Here is a 17,968-nt window from a genome sequence, read left to right on the forward strand (position 1 = left end):
CAGGCTGGGCTCGAACTTTTGACCTCAAGTGATCTGCCTGCCTCAACCTCCCAAGGTGCTGAGCTTAACAGGTGTGAACCACCGCACCCAGCCTAATTTTGTATTTTTAGTAGAGACAGGATTTCTCCATGTTGGTTATGCTGGTCTCCAACTCCTGACCTCAGGTGATCTGCCTGCCTCATCCTCCCAAAGTGCTGGCCTGGCCTTTATGTTTTAAAAATGTTGTCTACATCATCCTTTCAGAAGGAGGAGACTAGAAAATGCTGTGAATGAACTGTTTGGAGTAAACGTAGATTTTAGTAGAGGGAAACCACATGAGGTCAGGGTGTTTGTCTATTTCCACGTTGTCAACACTCAGCGTTATGCTGGAATATACTGCACACTCCTAAGTGTTGAATAAATGAATTAATAAACAAATGGGCCAGGTGTGGTGGCTCACGCCTGTAATTCCAGCACTTTGGGAGGCCGAGGAGGGCGAATCACCTGAGGTCAGGAGTTCAAGATCAGCCTGGCCAACTCTGTCTCTACCAAAAATACAAAAATTAGATGGGCGTGGTGGTGTGTGCTTGTAGTCCTAGCTACTTGGGAGGCTGAGGCAGGAGAATCACTTGAACCCAGGAGATGGAGGTTGCAGTGAGCTGAGATCGTGCCACGGACAACAGAGTGAGAAGTCCGTCTCAAGATAAGTAAATACATAGAAATAAATAAGTAAACAAATACCTTAAAGATGATGGACTCAATCACTATGTAACAGAAGAAAGAAGAGCATTATTCAACAGAAGGAAGAAGATAAGAAAAAATACTTAAAACTAGAGTCTGAAGACATAATTTGCCTCAGACGTGTCTGTTTTGCTACTCTTGTTTCTTCTTTCTGTCTGCCTCTAAACTGGTGTGCAATGTTTGTGTACTATTTGGAAGGGTGGCACAGACAGGAAAGAACAAAAGTACTGGCCAGCATTGCAGGTGCTGCTTAATGTGTCTATGTTCACAAAGTTAGGTGGTACAAGTTGGATGATTTTTTTAAGCTGTAAAAGTACTTAGAGTTTATTGAGTCCAACCCTTCACTTTGCAGACGAGGAAAGCAGAAATTAGAACAATCCAATGACCTGAGGAAGGTCCTTGGCACAGCCGGCTGAACATTGAACAGGTATATCATATCACTGTTTATTGCCTTTTAGGGGCAGAGACTATGTGATGCTAAGTAAAATTAATGGTAGCCCTGCCTGATATCAGCCTCCCAGCCCCAAACATTAGATCGAGTTTGCTTGGTTTGACAAACTGATGGAGTGCCCTTGCACTAATTTTGATAAAAACTCTCAGAAAGTAATGTTCTTAAGCTTTATTTTGTATAATAATGACAGTGGGAAATTCTTGTTTTTGTTTGTTTGAAACAAAGTCTCTCTCTGTCACCCAGGCTGGAGTGCAGTGGTGCAATCTCAGCTCACTGCAACCTCTGCCTCCCAGGTTCAAGCGATTCTCCTGCCTCAGCCTCCCCAGTAGCTGGGATTACAGGCATAAGCCACCACACCCAGCTAATTTTTGTATTTTTAGTAGAGATGGGGTTTTGCCGTGTTGGCCAGGCTGGTCTCAAACTCCTGACCTGAGGTGATCCACCTGCCTCAGCCTCCCAAAATGCTGGGATTACAGGTGTGAGCTACCACACCTGGCTGTTTCTCTTCCTTATGTCCAGAAGGATCTGTCTGGTCTTCTACATGCATTTCTCCATCACTAGAACCTTCCATGTGGTCATGATTGAATTAGAACAACGCGCAACAAAACTGGTTTTTATTTCATTATTTGCATAGAGTGACACCCAAAGAATTTGCAGAGCAAGTTTAACAGTGAGCTAAACCACACGTGTGACTCTAGGAGCAGGAGGGAATGTCTCCTGTGCAAAGCGGCAGCTTGAAACATTTTCGCCAGATGGTCAGCAGAAATGTGAACTAATAATTACTTCATAAGACAAACTGTTGTGTCCGTGAGGAGGGAGGAAATAGTGCTGCTAGAACGCGATGGAGTGTGCAGCCCCCTCTCACTGTGGAGAGACTGTCCGAGCCACACAGGAGTCTGCTTATGGTGGGCCGTGGCTTGCTTTATTGCATTTATTTCCTGTTTCTTATCTCAGGCCTTTCAGAAAATTTCCTGTGAAATGGAAATCCTGACTGCTTTTTTCTGGTGCATTCTTTACATGGTACATGACTAATTTCATATAATTAGGGAAGCTTTTCACAAACAGACTCACTAGACGGCTGAGAAAGTATAAAAACCTATGTGTGGAAGATATATTGGTATTTAGGGCACAGTTGCATTTAATTTTTATAAACGGTTCCAACTTCTACAGAGAAATTTGGGAACTCCGGGACGTAACAGGACATTTTTTTAATAGGCCATTTTAAGGACTTTATTTATTTTTAATTTGCAGTGCAATTTTTGAAAGCCCATATGGGCCAGTTTATTTTAAAATTGAAAAATCACCTCCTCAAAACCCTCGTGAGTTCTCAGAGTTTTATATATATACATATATAGTATATTACATATAAAGCCTACTTGTCATTTTGGAAAATTTGAAGAATTTGATACTTAAACATTAATGATGTTAACATTTTTTTAAAGGGTACTTGTTATAGGCCTGGGGAATCTAGTAAATGCCTTATGTGTGTTACCTTATTTTTTTTAATTGTTATTGTTATTTTTTGTGTGTGTTTGAGACAGGGTCTTGCTCTGCCTCTCATCTATCACCCAGACTGGAATGCAATCGTGTGATTACAGCTCACTGCAGCCTTAACCTCCCTGGGCTCAGGTGATCCTCCCACCTCAGTCTCTGGAGTAGCTATGACTACAGGCATGTGCCACCATGCCTGGATAATTATTAATTTTTTTCTTTTTCTTTTTTTTTTTTTCCTTGAGACAGAGTTTTGCTCTTGTTGCCCAGGCTGGAGTGGAATCTTGACTCACTTCAACCTCGGCCTCCCGAGATTAAGTGATTCTCCTGCATCAGCCTCCTGAGTAGCACTCATTACAGGCATGCACCACCACATCCAGCTAATTTTGTATTTTTAGTAGAGATGGGGTTTCTCCATGTTGGTCAGGCTAGTCTCGAACTCCTGACCTCAGGTGATCCACCCACCTTGGCCTCCCAAAGTGCTGGGATTACAGGTGTGAGCTACCTTGCCTGGCCTTATTTTTTTAATTTTTATACTGCTGGGCACAGTGGCTCATACCTGTAATCCAAACACTTTGGGAGGCCGAGGCGGGTAGATCACTTGAGGTCAGGAGTTTGAGACTAGCCTGAACATGGTAAAACCCCATCTCTACCAAAAATATACAAAACTAGCTGGGTGTGGTGGCACACATTTGTAATCCCAACTACTCAGGAGGCTGAGGGAGGAGAATCGCTTGAACCCAGGAGGCAGAGATTGCAATAAGCCGAGATCATGCTACTGCACTCTAGCCTGCGAGACAGAGTAAGGACTCCACCTCAAAATAAATAAATAAGTGGAAAAAAAACATAAATAAATAAATTTTTTATACAGACTGTCACTATGTTGCCCAGGCTGATCTTGAACTCCTAGGCTCAAGCAATTCACCCACCTTGGTCTCCCAAAGTGCTGGGATTATAGTGTGAGCTGCTGCGCCAGACCCATACCTCTTTGCAACAACCCCATGAGGTGGCTACTGTCCCCATTTTATGCATGAGGAAGCTCTGGCCACCAGAATGCTAACAGTTATCCAAAATAAAACAGCTAGAAAGTAATAGAAGCAAGATTCTCATCTGTCCTTTGTGACCCAGAGCTCATAATCTCACTGACCTTGTGCTGTGTGGCCTCACTGTAAATTATAAAAACAGCCACCTTAATTAATGATGGAATACGAACCTGAGGGCAGGTTTCACATAATAGGGTCCACGTGTTTATTTTGATTAGCACTTATATGGAACCTTATCCAAACGCTCTGGAAATTCCTTAGCAGAGAAGCTAAAGGCGGGCTGTTTGCTTGTCCTGTTATTATCTGGAATTCTCTGCTCCTCATGTTGGTCCCTAGTGTCTAATTTCCTTGTCACTGTCTTCCCACCATCATTGAATCAACAGCCATATTTATCCCTTTCATTTAAATAATGGCTATACATTTTCAGAGTAATCAGAAAACATTTTCTTCATGTTATTTGGAGTAAACAGAAAACATGAAGAAAACATAAAGAAGGTATTATTATTATTATCATTATTTTGAGATGGAATTTTGCTCTTGTTTCCCAAGCTGGAGTGCAATGGCACAATCTCGGCTCACTGCAACTTCCGCCTCCCAGGTTCCTGCGATTCTCCTACTTCAACCTCCCGAGTAGCTGGGATTTCAGGCATGTGCCACCATGCCCAGCTAATTTTTGTATTTTTAGTAGAGACAAGGTTTCACCATGTGATCAGGCTGGTCTCGAACTCCTGACCTCAGGTGATCTGCCCACCTCCGCCTCCCAAAGTGCTGGGATTACCGGCATGAGCCACCGTGCCCTGCTAAAGATGGTGTTACGATGGAAATTGCGTTGGGAAGTTAAGCTTTCAAATTCAACATGATTTTTGGTTTTCCCTTTGTTGGAGGCTCTGATGCAAGGTGATATTTTACAAAGTATCCCTAAGTCCTTCCTATGGCTGTAGCTGTCTGAGAGCCACCAGGGCTGATGGAAAAGGGACTGAACGACTCCGAACCCCTAGACTGGACTTGTTTGCTTCCCTCTTGGACAATAGGCTGCTAAGTATCAGGTTTAGCCACTCCTCAGCCAGGCCCTCAAAATATCTGGGGTGGGATCAACCTCATTAAGAATCATGCTTTAGACTGGAACTTTCTCTAAGGCAGGAACGGTTGTGTCTTTGTATTTTCAGGGACTTGCACTGTGTCCAGCACCGCATACCCACTTAGGAGTCAATTCATGAAGGAATAAAGGAATGTGTGCTGTCTAAGCATGTGGGCGATGCTGTGATCCTCAATCTCACACTATTTTTCTGAAAATGTTTCAGTAGAAGAATGTTTCAGCTCATAGGTTTGGAACTCGTGAGCCAAACTTTGAAACAGAGCCTCAATAAAAGAATGTGAAACTTAGGAGGCTTCCAAGAAAGATTTCTCTGCACAAATAAATTGAAAACATTGCTCGAACAGTAGTCTTTCTTGTGTTCCCCCAAGTACCAAGTTCCTGGTACTTTAAGTGGGTTCCAGTCTGTAGAACTCGCAACCCCAGGAGCGATGTGGAGGTGTGTGCCAAATTCAGTAAACCACAGTATCTGCATATAAATATGTCTGAACATAAACATCAAAATACATTAGGACAATGGGTAGTAACTTCAGTTAATGGTGTGTGACAGTTGGTAATGACGTTGAAGCCATTTTTTGTTTAAGAAGAAAATTACTGTTTCACCATGAGTAATAACATACCTTGTAATCAATTGTCAACATGGGATCTTTCATTTTGCTTTTCCTTCAAACATGGCAAGTGGGTCAGTGGTGTGATGGATCTTTGCATGATTGATATTGTCTATGTTGCAATGAAAATTTGTGGGTTGGTTCTTTTGGCAATGAAAATGTATAAAGGCAGGGTGTAGTGGCACACACAGTCCCAGCTACTCAGGAGGTTGAGGCAGGAGGATCACTTGAGCTGAGGAATTTGAGACTGTCTTGGGCACCACGGTGAAACCTCATTTCTAAAATGAAATAAACCATCACTGTAATCCCAGCACTTTGGGAGGTTCCGGCGGGCGGATCACCTGAGGTCAGGAGTTGTTCAAGACCATTGTGGCCAACATGGTGAAATCCCATCTCTACTAGAACTACAAAAATTAGCTGGTAGTGGTACCACACGCCTGTAATCCCAGCTACTGAGAAGGCCGAGGCAGGAGAATTGCTTGAACTTGGGAAGTGGAGGCTGCAGTGAGCAGAGATCATGCCACTGCACTCCCGCCTAGGCAACAGAGCGAGACTCCTGAAAAAAATAAGGGACGGGTGTGGTGGCTCACACCTGTAATCCCAGCACTTTGGAAGGCTGAGGTGGGTGAATCACAGTGTCAGGAGTTCGAGACCAGGCAGGCCAACATGTTGAAACCCTGTCTCTACTAAAAATACAAAAATTAGCCGGACGTGGTGGTGGGTACCTGTAATCCTAGCTATTCGGGAGGCTGAAGCAGGAGAATTGCATGAACCCAGGAGGTGGAGGTTGCAGTGAGCTGAGACTATGCCTTGGCACTCCAACCTGGCAATAGAGAGAGACTCCATAAAAAAAAAAAAAAAAAAAAAAAATGGAAAGAACCCCTCATGGTCCATGAGGAATTTAAAGATTGTGCCGTGAGGGCAGAGCCAAGAGGGGACTTCCTAGGACCATCTCCAACTTTTAGACTGTGTTCCATTGACATCTACATTCAAGATCTCTCCTCTTCAAGGAGGAATTCTGAAAGCGTTCCTCTCAGCCCAGCTCTACTGTGTCATTATAGGGGAGATCTCTAATCTGAAATTTCAGAGTGACTTTCATCACATGATACTGTAGAGATGAACTTTTTACCAGATTACTATTGGCAGAATCTCCTGCTGCCGCGGGGATCACTCCACTCTGCCTGTTCTCTTCCGTGGCACTTAGCACAGACTGTCTGGTAAACTAATTATTTGCGTACACAACTCCTCATCTAAGACCGTGTTTGGTATTTGCTTGTTCTTTATGTGTGTGTGTCCCTGAGCCCTTGCTTTAGAGTTCAGGAGACTTGGATCTGAATCCTGGCTTTACTACTTCTGGTAGCCAAGAAAACTTGGATAAGTTATTTTCTCTCCCTTAGTGTTAGTTGCAAAATAAGAATAACAGTTTCTACCTCCTTGGGTTGATTTGAGGATCCAGTGAAATAGCATCTGTCAAACCCTGAGTGTAGGGCCTGGCCCACCGTGACAGCGGATAACTAAAGTCTACCGTTATCGGGAATGGTGCTCCTGAGGGGAACCGAGACGTGATCCTCTGTTTTTCCTCGTAGGGAGAAATTCTGCAAGTGGTGCTTTGTTGCTTTTCCTTGTCGTGGAGCCGGTGTGACTTGCTGATAGGTTTGTGTAAGGAACCACTGAGTAACTTGAACATGACAAACTCTTACATTAAAAAGATTAAACCATAACTTCAGGCTGCGGCTTTCATTCCTCCCCCACCCTTACTACCCACCCCAGGAAACCAGGAAGGAAAGATGTGCCAACCATCTGACAGCAAATATTTATGAGCTATTGCTTCGTTCAAGATACTATTCCAAGGATGCAGCATTTAAAAAGAAGTGTTGGCCAGGCATGGTGGCTCATGCCTGTAATCCCAGCACTTTGGGAGGCCAAGGTGGGCGGATGACTTGAGGCCACAAGTTCGAAACCAGTTCAAGAAGAAGAGCATTATAAGAACCCCCTCTTATGCCAAAGGCAATCCAGACACCTACCACATAGATGAATCTTATTTGTTTTTGAAGTTATCTAACTGGAATCACCTAGTACCTCCTATTTTATGTCTAGCTTCATTCTCTCACCATTATGTTTATAAGAATCGTACAGGAGTTGGTCCATTTGCTATGCTGTATACTGATTCACGATATGAATATGCCACAGTTTATATATTTATTCCACTGTCGACGGCCATTTGGGTTGTTCTTTGTTTGGGCTATTGCAGATAACGATGCTGTCCGACATCACTCTACATACTCAGTGTGCACCTACCTCTGCTTCTCCTGGGCACGTACACTGGAGTAGAATTGCTGGGTCATAGAGAGTGCATTTGTTCAATTTCTGTAGTTACTGTCAAAGTTTTTCCAAATTGCTTGTATAGATTTATACACCCACCAGCCATTTATGAGTCTTATACACCTCCTCGCCAATACTTTATTTATTTATTTATTGAGACAGAGCCTCACTCTGCCACCCAGGCAGGAGTGCAGTGGCGTGATCTCAGCCCACTGCAACCTCTGCCTCCCAGGTTCAAGTGATTCTCCTGACTCAGCCTCCTAAGTAGCTGAAATTACAGGTGCGGGCCACAATGCCCAGCTCATTTTTGTATTTTAGGAGAGACAGGGTTTCACCATATTGGCCAGGCTGGTCTTGAACTCCTGACCTCAGGTGATCTGCCCACCTTGGCTTCCCAGAGTGCTTGGATTACAGGCATGAGCCACCGCACTTGGCCCCTTGGCAGCACTTTATGTTGTCCGTTTTTAATTTGAGCCATTTGGAGGGCACGCAGTGGGGTCTCTTTGTGGCCTTAGTTTTTAAATTTTTTAAATGTTTGTTATAGAGACAGGGTCTTACTATATTGCCCAGGCTGATCTTAAACTCTGAGCCCCAGGCAATCCTCTCCCCTCGGCTCTCCAACTGTGTGAGCCGCTGCGCCTGGCCTGTGGTCTTAGCTTTTATTTCCTTGATGGCTAGTGTGGTTGAGCATCTTTTAACAAGTTTAGTTGCATCTTCTTTTCAATAGTAACTGTTCTAATCTTTTTAAATTGTGATGATGGATTTTTAAATTAATTGATTTGTCACAGTTCTGTACATATTGCAGATGCCAGATCCTTATTGGGTACAGTTATTGAGATATCTTCTCTCTGGCTGTCTTGGCAGGTTAGTGGCTGGGAAAAGCCTCCAGAGGAAATGGAAGCTGAGCTTTGGGTTCCCCTCACCTGACTTGCCTTTTCCCAGGGATTTTAGTCCAAGATCACAGTGTCTGAGTAAGCTCTTTAATGACTTCCAAGCATCTGAATTGTGTATGCTTTTTTTTTTTGAGACAGGGTCTTGCTCTGTCACCCAGGCTGGAATGCAGTGGTTCAGTCTCGGTTCACTGCAACTTCCACCACCTGGATTCAAGTGATTCTCCTGCCTCAGCCTCCTGAGTAGCTGGGATTACAGGTGCCCACCACCATGCCCAGCTATTTTTTGTATTTTTAGTAGAGATGGGTTTCACCATGTTGACCAGACTAGTCTCAAACTCCTGACTTCAAGTGTTCCACCCACCTCGGCCTCCCAAAGTGCTGGGATTACAGGCATGAGCCACTGCACCTGGCCAGAATTGTGTATAGTTAATATTTTATCGAGATTTCCTCTTCATTTTCTCCACCATATGGATTAATCTAGTATAAGCTTTTCCTCCATCTCCATAATAGCGTAATTCATGAAGCATAATTTCATGAATGGGACATTTCAAAGGAAAGTCATAGAATGGAGAAGCATGTGTGATATCCTAAGGGTGTGCTGGCCACACACAGACTCTTTTTCTGGGCTGGGCTGAAGAATGAGAACTGGAAGAAGGAGAGGACAAGAAGAGTTAAACAGTCGCTATGTGGGGTTCTGTCCTGTGACCTTGGGCCTTGTCCAAGAGGATGGGGATAATATAACTAGAGAAAAGTTTGAAGATCCCAAAGCAGTATCCCAGGATCAACCCTGTGAGACCACGAGGCTCTTTGGGATGCCCCATCTAGTAGACCGGTGAACTAAAAAAAGAAAAGAAAAAAGCCAGTGCTAGACTAAGAGCCAGAGGACACCTCTCAAGTCTTGTTGCTACAGAAGGGGGCTTCTGAAACCAGTCTGTTCCCTAAAGCAAGCCACAGAGCTAGGCTGGAAAAGGCCTGGGAGCCTAGAAGAAGCCCTCATGTTGAGATAGGAGGACTGAGCCTTTAGGGGCCTATTGATGGGAGCCCATGGTGGACTGGTAGGAAATGCCAAGTTCAGGCAGTATGGATCACAGGGAGGAGTGAGGCAAGTGTGCCAATCAGACGTCCCTCACATCTGGCTGGCCTTGCCCTGGTTCTTTGTTTTTGAGATGGAGTCTCGCTCTGTCACCCAGGCTGGAGTGCAGTGCTACAGTCTTTGTTCACTGCAGCTCCACCTCCCAGGATCAAGCGATTCTTGTGTCCCAGCCTCTTGAGTAGCTGGGAGTATAGGCATCTGCCGCCATGCCTGGCTAGCTTTTTTTTTTAGATGGAGTCTTACTTTGTCACCCAGGAATGAGTGCGGTGGCTCTATCTCAGCTCACTGCAACCTCTGTCTCCTGGCTTCTATGATTCTTTTGCCTCAGCCTCCTGAGTAGCTAGAACCACAGGTGTGTGCCACCATGCCCGGCTATTTTTGGTGTATTTTTTAGTAGAGATGAGGTTTTGCCATGTTGGCCAGGCTGGTCTCAAAATCCTGACCTCTAATGATCTGTCTACCTTGGCGTCCCAAAGTGCTGGAATTACAGTTGGGAGCCACTGCGCCGAGCTTTGCCCTGTTTTTTTTTTCTTTGTTTGTTTGAGACAGAGTCTTGCTCTATCACCCCAGTCTGGAGTGCAGTGGTGCGATCTCAACTCACTGCAACCTCTGCCTCTGGGTTTAAGCGATTCTTCTGTCTCAGCCTCCCAAGTAGTTGGGACTACCAGCACACACCACCATGCTTGGCTAATTTTTGTATTTCTTAATAGAGGTGGTGTTTTATTATATTGGTCAGGCTGGTCTTGAACTCTTGACCTCAGGTGATCCATTGGCTTCAGCCTCCCAAAGTGCTGGGATTACAGGTGTGAGCCTCTGCGCCCAGCTGCCCTGGTTCTTAAGAACACTTTCACCCATCCCATACCCAACCTCCTCCTAGAGAGAAGAGGAGAAAATCAGGGAATTGGGGAGAATCCTAAATTGACAGAATGAGTATCTAAAAGAGACAAGAAGCCTAGCCAACATGGTGAAACCCTACCTCTACTAAAAATATAAAAGTTAGCCAGATGTGGTGGCACACTCCTATAATCCCAGCTACTCAGGAGGCTGAGGCAGGAGGGTTGCTTGAACCCAGGAGGCATAGGTTGAAGTGAGTTGAGATCGCCCCACTGCATTCCAGCCTGGGCAACAGAGTAAGACTACATCTCAAAACAAACAAACAAACAAAAAACAAAAACAAAAAAAAACCCACAGCGCTTTCAAGTGGAAGAGACTGCAGTTCTTTGGGAGAGAGATTTAGTATTCTACCACTGGTGATAGGTTGAACAGTGTCACCTCAAAAGGTAAGCAGAAGCCCTAACCCCATACTGTGAATGTGTCCTTATGTGGAAATCGGGGCTTTGAAGATATAATCAAGTTACAGTAAAGTCATCAGAGTGGGCCCTGATCCAATATGACCAGTGTCCTTTTAAGAATAAAAGAGGCCGGCACTGAGAACGTGGGTCCACGCGTGTGATCACCTGTGCATCTTTCATGTGAAAGCCCATGCAGCTTTCAGTCATGGTCTGATCCATGCATCGGAAAGCCCGCCCCTGACTTCAAGACCACAGCCGTGGTGGATGACGCCTTCAAAGACGTGAAGCTGTCGGGCTACAAAGGGAAGTACCTGGTCCTCTTTTTCTACCCTCTGGACTTCACTTTTGTGTGCCCCATGGAGATCATCGCGTTCAGCAGCCAGGCCGAGGACTTCCGCAAGCTGGGCTGCGAAAGGCTGCATGCCTCAGTGGACTCTCCGTTCATCCACCTGGCTTGGATCAACACCCCACGCTAGAATGTGGGACGTTTGGGCCCCCTGAATATCCCCCTGCTTGCTGACCTGACCAGATGCTTGTCTGAGGGTTACAGCATGCTGAAAACACATGAGGGCATTGCCTACAGGGGCCTCTTTATCATTGATGGCAAGGATGTCCTTCGCGAGATCACTGTTAGTGATTTGCCTGTGGGACCCTTCACGGACCAGGCTCTGTGGTTGGTCCAGGCCATCCAGTACATGGAGGAGCCTGTACTCCATGAAGTTTGTCCCCCCAGCTGGAAGACTGGCAGTGACATGATAAAGCCCAGCATGGATGACAGCAAGGAGTATTTCTCCAAACACAATTCGGCTGGCCAACGGATAGTGAGCTTATACCTCTATTTAGGTGCCTGTGCTGTTTGCCCACCTGTGCTCCCACCTGGGTGCCCTGTGCTGACCCAGGAAAGGCCAGACCTGCCCCTCCAAACTCCACAATCTGGAACCCTGGAGGGCTAGGCCAAAGCCTTCTTATACCTCCACCTAGGAGCTAAATAGTGACACCCTCCCCTGAGCCCACCCAGCTGCACACAGGCCTAGAGGTGACCAATAAAGTATTAGGCACAGGTGAAAAGAAAAAAGAAGAGGCCAAACATGGTGGTTCATGCCTGTAGTCTCAGAACTTTGGGAGGCTGAGGTGGGAGGATCACTGGAGGCCAAGAATTTGAGACCAGCCTGGGCAACATAGCGAGACCCCCCCCCCCACTCTACGACAAATACAGAAACTAGCTGGGTGCTGTGGTGCCCACCTGCAGTCCCAGCTACTCAGGAGGCTGAGGCAGGAGGATCACTTGAGCCCAGACTTTGAACTCTGCAGTGAGCTGTGACTGTACCACTGCACTCCATCCTGGGTGACAGAGCAAGATCCTGTCTCAAAAAGAGACACAGAATTATAGACACAAAGAGCAGAATTCCATTTGACTACAGAGACAGGGGTTGCAGTGGTGCATCCCAAACCAAGGAACACCGATGGCTAGCAACCACTGGAAGCCAGGAGAAAGATCTGGAACTGACTCTCTCCGAGAGCCTTTGGAGAAAGCGTGGCCCGTCTGACACTTTGATTTCCGGCTTCTGGCCTGCAGAACTGTGCGACAGTACATTGCTGTTGTTCTATGCCACCCAGTTTCCTATAATTTATTGCAGCAGCTCTAGCAAACTCCTGCAACTCCTAACTGGAAATGGAGGCTGGTGAACTAAACTGAGTTCAGTTCTGAAAAAAGAAAGACAATCGCACTTCTGTGCCTGCCCACATATTAAACTCCAGCTTTGAGCCTGTATTTTCTTTTCATATTCCCTTTGGATTCACGTGACCACGTCCGCAGTGTGCTGACTTGCCTCTCTCCACCTGGGGGTTCCCCAGGTTCAGATATGCACAGGTATCAGCTGCCTTGTGTGCATCAGTACAGCAAGTGTTAGGAGACATTTGCTCTTCTGGTTCTATTTCATTCAGCAAGCTGAAGCTGGCTGGAGTCAGAATTTACAACGACCAAGGAATTAGATACAGCCCACAGCCGTGTGTACTTCTTTTCAGTGAAAAACAACTCAGGCCAAGATCCCACCAGGAAGGGAATTGCTGAAAGTACTTTTTTTTTTTTTTTTTTTTGAGACTGAGTGTCACTCTGTCACCAGGCTGGAGTGCAGTGGTGCTATCAGCTCACTGCAACCTCTGCCTCCCAGGTTCAAGTGATTCCCCTACCTCAGCCTCCTGAGAGGCTGGGATTACAGGTGTGTGCCACCATGCCTGGTCTCTTGAAAGTACAAAAGCTTTTGTCTCCTGAAAGTACAAAAGAGACAGGGCTTCACCATGTTGGCCAGGATGGTCTCGATCTCCTGACCTTGTGATCTGCTCACCTTGGCCTCCCAAAGTGCTGGGATTACAGGTGTGAGCCACCATGCCCAGCCTCCTGAAAGTACTTTGTGCAATGACGATATTTTCTCCTATAAATATGTATCATCAATGCTGATCTTCCGGGTGATGGAATGGCTCTGGGACCTCCTCCTTGATTAACGTGCCTTCTCTGCTTCTAAGAGTGTCTGAAATGACACCATGCATCATCATTCCTTTGGTTCTCAAAGGCATTGTCAGTTTTTAATTAAAGCACAAATGTCCCCTGAGAAAGTTCACAGCTTGAGGTCTTAGCAACAGCCAGCAGTTGTTTATTGCAGGGGTTCAATCCTGGGACCTGGCGGAGATGCTGAAGATGTAAAGGACGACCCAGACCATGTCACCTTCCCAGTTTGGGACTAGCTTATCGTAATCGTCAACAGCCAAGATTTAATGAACATCCATGTGGTAACAGTGATAATTAACTTGGAAGTCTTGAACTATAATTTCAAAATAGAAAGGAGTTCATTAATGAAATGAAGAGTTTTATCTTCCCCATAGGTCTGGAGGTCAGGCCCATCTCCTCTGTGATGAGCTGCACTCTCCATATAGGGCTTCTCTTTCTTTTTTATTTTTTGAGGTGGAGTTTCGCTGTTGTTGCCCAGAGTGCAATGGTGGAATCTCGGCTCAGCGCAACCTCCTCCTCCCGGGTTCAAGCAATTCTCCTGCCTCAGCCTCCTGAATAGCTGGAATTACAGACTCCTGCCACCATGCCTGGCTAATTTTTGTATTTTTAGTAGAGATGAGACCATGTTGGCCAGGCTGGTTTCGAACTCCTAACCTCAGATAATTTGCCTGCCTCAGCCTCCCAAAGTGTTGGGATTGCAGGCATGAGCACCGTGCCTGGCCTGAGCCACCAGGCCCAGGCAACTGTTTTTATCTTACATAACAGATAGTATTTATTGTGTGCTTTACAAATATTAATTCATTTCATTCCCATATGGTTCCATCAGGTAAATTGTATTATTATCCCCATTTCACAGATGGGAAAACTGAGGCACTGAGCATTAAGCCATTTCCTGAGGTCACAAAGCTAGTATAAGAAGTAAAGCCAGTGAAGAAAAGTTGACGAATGGATGTAAATATATAGTTTGATAGAAGAAATGAGACCTAGTATTTGATAGATCATTAGGGTGGCTATAGTTTACAATAATCTATTGCATATTTCAGAATTACTGGAAGAAAATAATTTGACTGTTTCTAGCATAAAGTAAAGGGGGTAGAGGTTGGGTGCAACGGCTCACACTTGTAATCCCAGCACTTTGCTAGGCCAAAGCAGGCAGATGACCTGATGTCAGGAGTTGGGGACCAGCTGGGCCAACATGGCGAAATCTCATCTCTACTAAAAATACAAAATTTAGCCAGGTGTGGTGGTGCAAGCCTGTAATCCCAGCTACTCTGGAGGCTGAGGGACAGAATCGCTTGAACCCAGGAGGCAGAGGTTGCAATGAGCCAAGCGTGCGCCACCGCACTCCAGCCTGGGCGACAGATTGAGACTCTGTCTCAAAAAAAAAAAAAAGAAAATAAAGGTGACGGATATTCCCAAGTACACTGATTTGATCTTTACAATTTACATGAATGTATTAAATTATCACATGTGCATCTATTACATATCAAGTTTTAAAAATTGAGGGTAAAAGTAAAGGCAAGGTTTAAACCAGACCTTCTGACTCCAGACGGGGCTCTCTGTGCTGTGCTGCGTGGACTTATGTGCGCATGGAGGCTTTGCCTTTCATTACGCTGACTTTCACTGTTCTTGCAAATGTGTGGTGGTCAGAGCTTTTTGAACATTTCTTAGTGTAATCACATCTGGAATGATAGACATCTGGCCAGGAAAAAAGTGGATTAATTTTTTGTTTTTATTGAGACAGGGTCTCACTGTGTCACCCAGGCTGAAGTGCAGTGGCGCCGTCATAGCTCACTGCAGCTTCAGTCCTGGGCTCCCGGGAGCCTCCTACCTGGCTTCCCAAAGTGTTGGGGCTCTAGGTGTGAGTCATCACGCCCAGCCAGGAATGGAATTTTTTTTTTTTTTTTTCCTGAGGCAGGATCTTGCTCTGTGACCCAGGCTGGGATGCAGTGGTGTGATCTCAGCTCACTGCAACCGCCACCTTCTTGGTTCAAATGGATTCTCATGCCTCAGCCTCCAGAGTAGCTGGGATCGCAGACGTGCACCACTATGCCCGGCTAATTTTTATATTTTTAGTATAGATGGGTTTTTACTGTGTTGGCCAGGTTGGTCTCTGACTCCTGACCTCAAATGATCCAACCACCTCAGCCTCCCATAGTGCTGGGATTCCAGGCGTGAGCCACCCTGCCTGGCCAATAATATCCTTTCTCATCATAGAAAATTGTAGTTTAACAAAGAAACTTTCTAAAATGTACAATAGACTGGGTTAAGCTCTTTAACCAAATCCAAAATTGCTTTTTGCATTCTACTATGGCATTGCTTGGAGTGTGTATTTGCAGATGATGGAAAAAGACAGCCCAAGGTGAGAGGAAGGGAGGAGAGGCGCTCCCTGACATGAGTGTCTGTCTAGTTACTCGTTCTGATGTCTGCAGCTTTAAAACAGGTTGTCTGTTTTTACGGGGGAATTCCACAAGTGAAAGGTGTTTGCGGAGACTCTCATCCTAAATGACATGAAAGACTTACAAAATATGAAAACAGAAGGAAGCCACTGCAGGTGTTAAGGAGAGTTTTATAATAATCCAGAGGAGAACATTTTAATGTCAAGTGATTTAAAATTTTTTTTTATGGAACGCTGTGCTTTACAGTGTTATGATACAAATCTAACCTTTGAGCCAGCTCTATGGAAAACTATATCTAATTTAAAAGATTGAATTTGGATTTTAGAATTTGTTGCCTCTTTAAAGCTTATAATTAGAAAGTTTGGGTAAAAAGCAAAGATAGTGGCAAGTTCAAGGTATTTTTTGTTTGTTTGTTTATGTTATTTTACTTTTATTTTTTTAAGAGACGGGGTCTCACTATGTTGCCCAGGTTGGAGTTCAATGACTGGTCACAGGCACGTTCCCACTACTGATCAGCATGGGGGTTTTGACCTGCTCCACTTCCAATCTGGGCTGGTTCACACCACCTTAGGCAACCTGGTGGTCCCCGATTCAAGATATTGTTACTCAAACTGAAGGCAATAAGGATCATTAATTCATATATCCAGTAATTCAAAAGTATTTACACTATCTGGTAAGACAAAATTTAAAAAGCAGACTTTTGTTTTCTGTGTGATGCCATTCTTCCATTTTTTCACTAAAGTTTATAAAAATCCTTTAAGAAAAAAATGAGGCTGGGTGCAGTGGTTCACACCTGTAATTTCAGAACTTTGGGACACTGAGGCGGGTGGATCACCTGAGGTCAACCTGGCCAACATGGTGAAACTCCGTCTCTACTAAAAATACAGAAAGTAGCTGGCTGTGGTGGCTCATGCCCGTCATCCCAGCTACTCGGGAGGCTGAGGCATGAGAATCACTTGATCCCAGGAGGTGGAGGTTGCAATGAGTTAAGATCACACCACTGCACTCCAGCCTGAGCAACAGAGTGAACTCGGTCTTGAAGGAAAAAAAAAATGAAAAAAAAAAAAAAAGAAATAGTGTAAGGCTATCAAGAGAACCACATAAGTCGACTTGTATTCACATGCAAATATTATTTATTTCACATAATAGCTATATATGATACATTTGATGAATATTTACTATAATAGTTACATAATACCCTGAGACTTTATTTTTCTTGCTTTTAAGATATATTAAACCCAGAATAAATTGGTCTTTATATAAATATGAGCTCAAGTTCAGGTTTAGCTCATTTAATACCCCAGTTTTGAAACAAAAACCCCCGAATCAAATATCATTGCCAAATATAACACTTTTTGAGGAAGTACATGATGGTTTGTGTGTCCCTATTCAACCACACACACTACACACAAACAGACTTCATTGCTCTTTTACAAGTAGGTAAAAGCTGGCTGAAGTCCATCGTCTAGGTAGTTTAATTTCAAATATTACTTCCCTTCTAAAGATCCTGTCTGCAATCCAGATGGCCCTGTGCCAACCCTTAACTGCAAATGTGGCTTAAGTTATCTTTGTCTGCAAGCAGAGAAGTATTGACTGTTTTTCTTCCCTTCCTACACACTTAGAAATGTGACCATTGTAAGTATTGGGGTCCAAACTCCAGACTCCAATACTTTCCATGATAATAAGAAGCATTTATATAACAGAAAGTTATGGAGACTGTGCTGCTGAGGGCAGAGTGGAAATGACTGAGTAGAAGTGTGGAGGCTTGGAAGGAAGTCCAAGGAATTCAGGACTAGTCCAGCCGGTGAAAGCGTCCAGTCCAAGAACAAGCTTAATGGGTGAAGAAATTGGAAAACTGGAGCTTAGCATCATAAAGGGAAATTTGAAAGAAAAGGCCTGCTCATATGGTGTTAAGTTCTGCATTTCACAGTAAGTTTATGAGTTCAGCAAACACGTTTCCTATACAGAGGGCTCCAGTGAAAATAAGTATCAATGATATAACTTGGTAAACAAGAGGTAATATCTTTAAAGTACATAGTGTAATAGTACTTCATTTT

General features: G+C 44.6%; 1 long non-coding RNA gene and 1 pseudogene across 4 annotated transcripts in view; both read left to right on the forward strand.

Annotated features, from left to right (window-relative positions):
- LOC144582223 (uncharacterized) overlaps nt 1–17,968 on the forward strand; it is a 121,548-nt gene that overhangs the window by 99,033 nt on the left and 4,547 nt on the right. The window contains exons 3-4 of one of the 3 annotated variants that reach the window (XR_013534640.1): nt 1,073–1,147; nt 6,993–16,985. The exons of 1 other annotated variant lie outside the window; for it this stretch is intronic. This is a non-coding gene — a long non-coding RNA (uncharacterized LOC144582223). Of the gene's footprint in view, nt 1–1,072; nt 1,148–6,992; nt 16,986–17,968 lie in introns of those variants that run through there. One more of the 3 variants, XR_013534639.1, reaches the window with a different exon arrangement.
- Nucleotides 11,168–16,985, forward strand: LOC128931899 (peroxiredoxin-2 pseudogene; annotated as a pseudogene). Its single transcript, XR_013534642.1, has one exon. The product of XR_013534642.1 is annotated as a peroxiredoxin-2 pseudogene (transcript).

Source organism: Callithrix jacchus, chromosome 4, assembly GCF_049354715.1.
Source record: "Callithrix jacchus isolate 240 chromosome 4, calJac240_pri, whole genome shotgun sequence".
In the NCBI taxonomy this organism is placed as follows: Eukaryota; Metazoa; Chordata; class Mammalia; order Primates; family Cebidae; genus Callithrix; species Callithrix jacchus.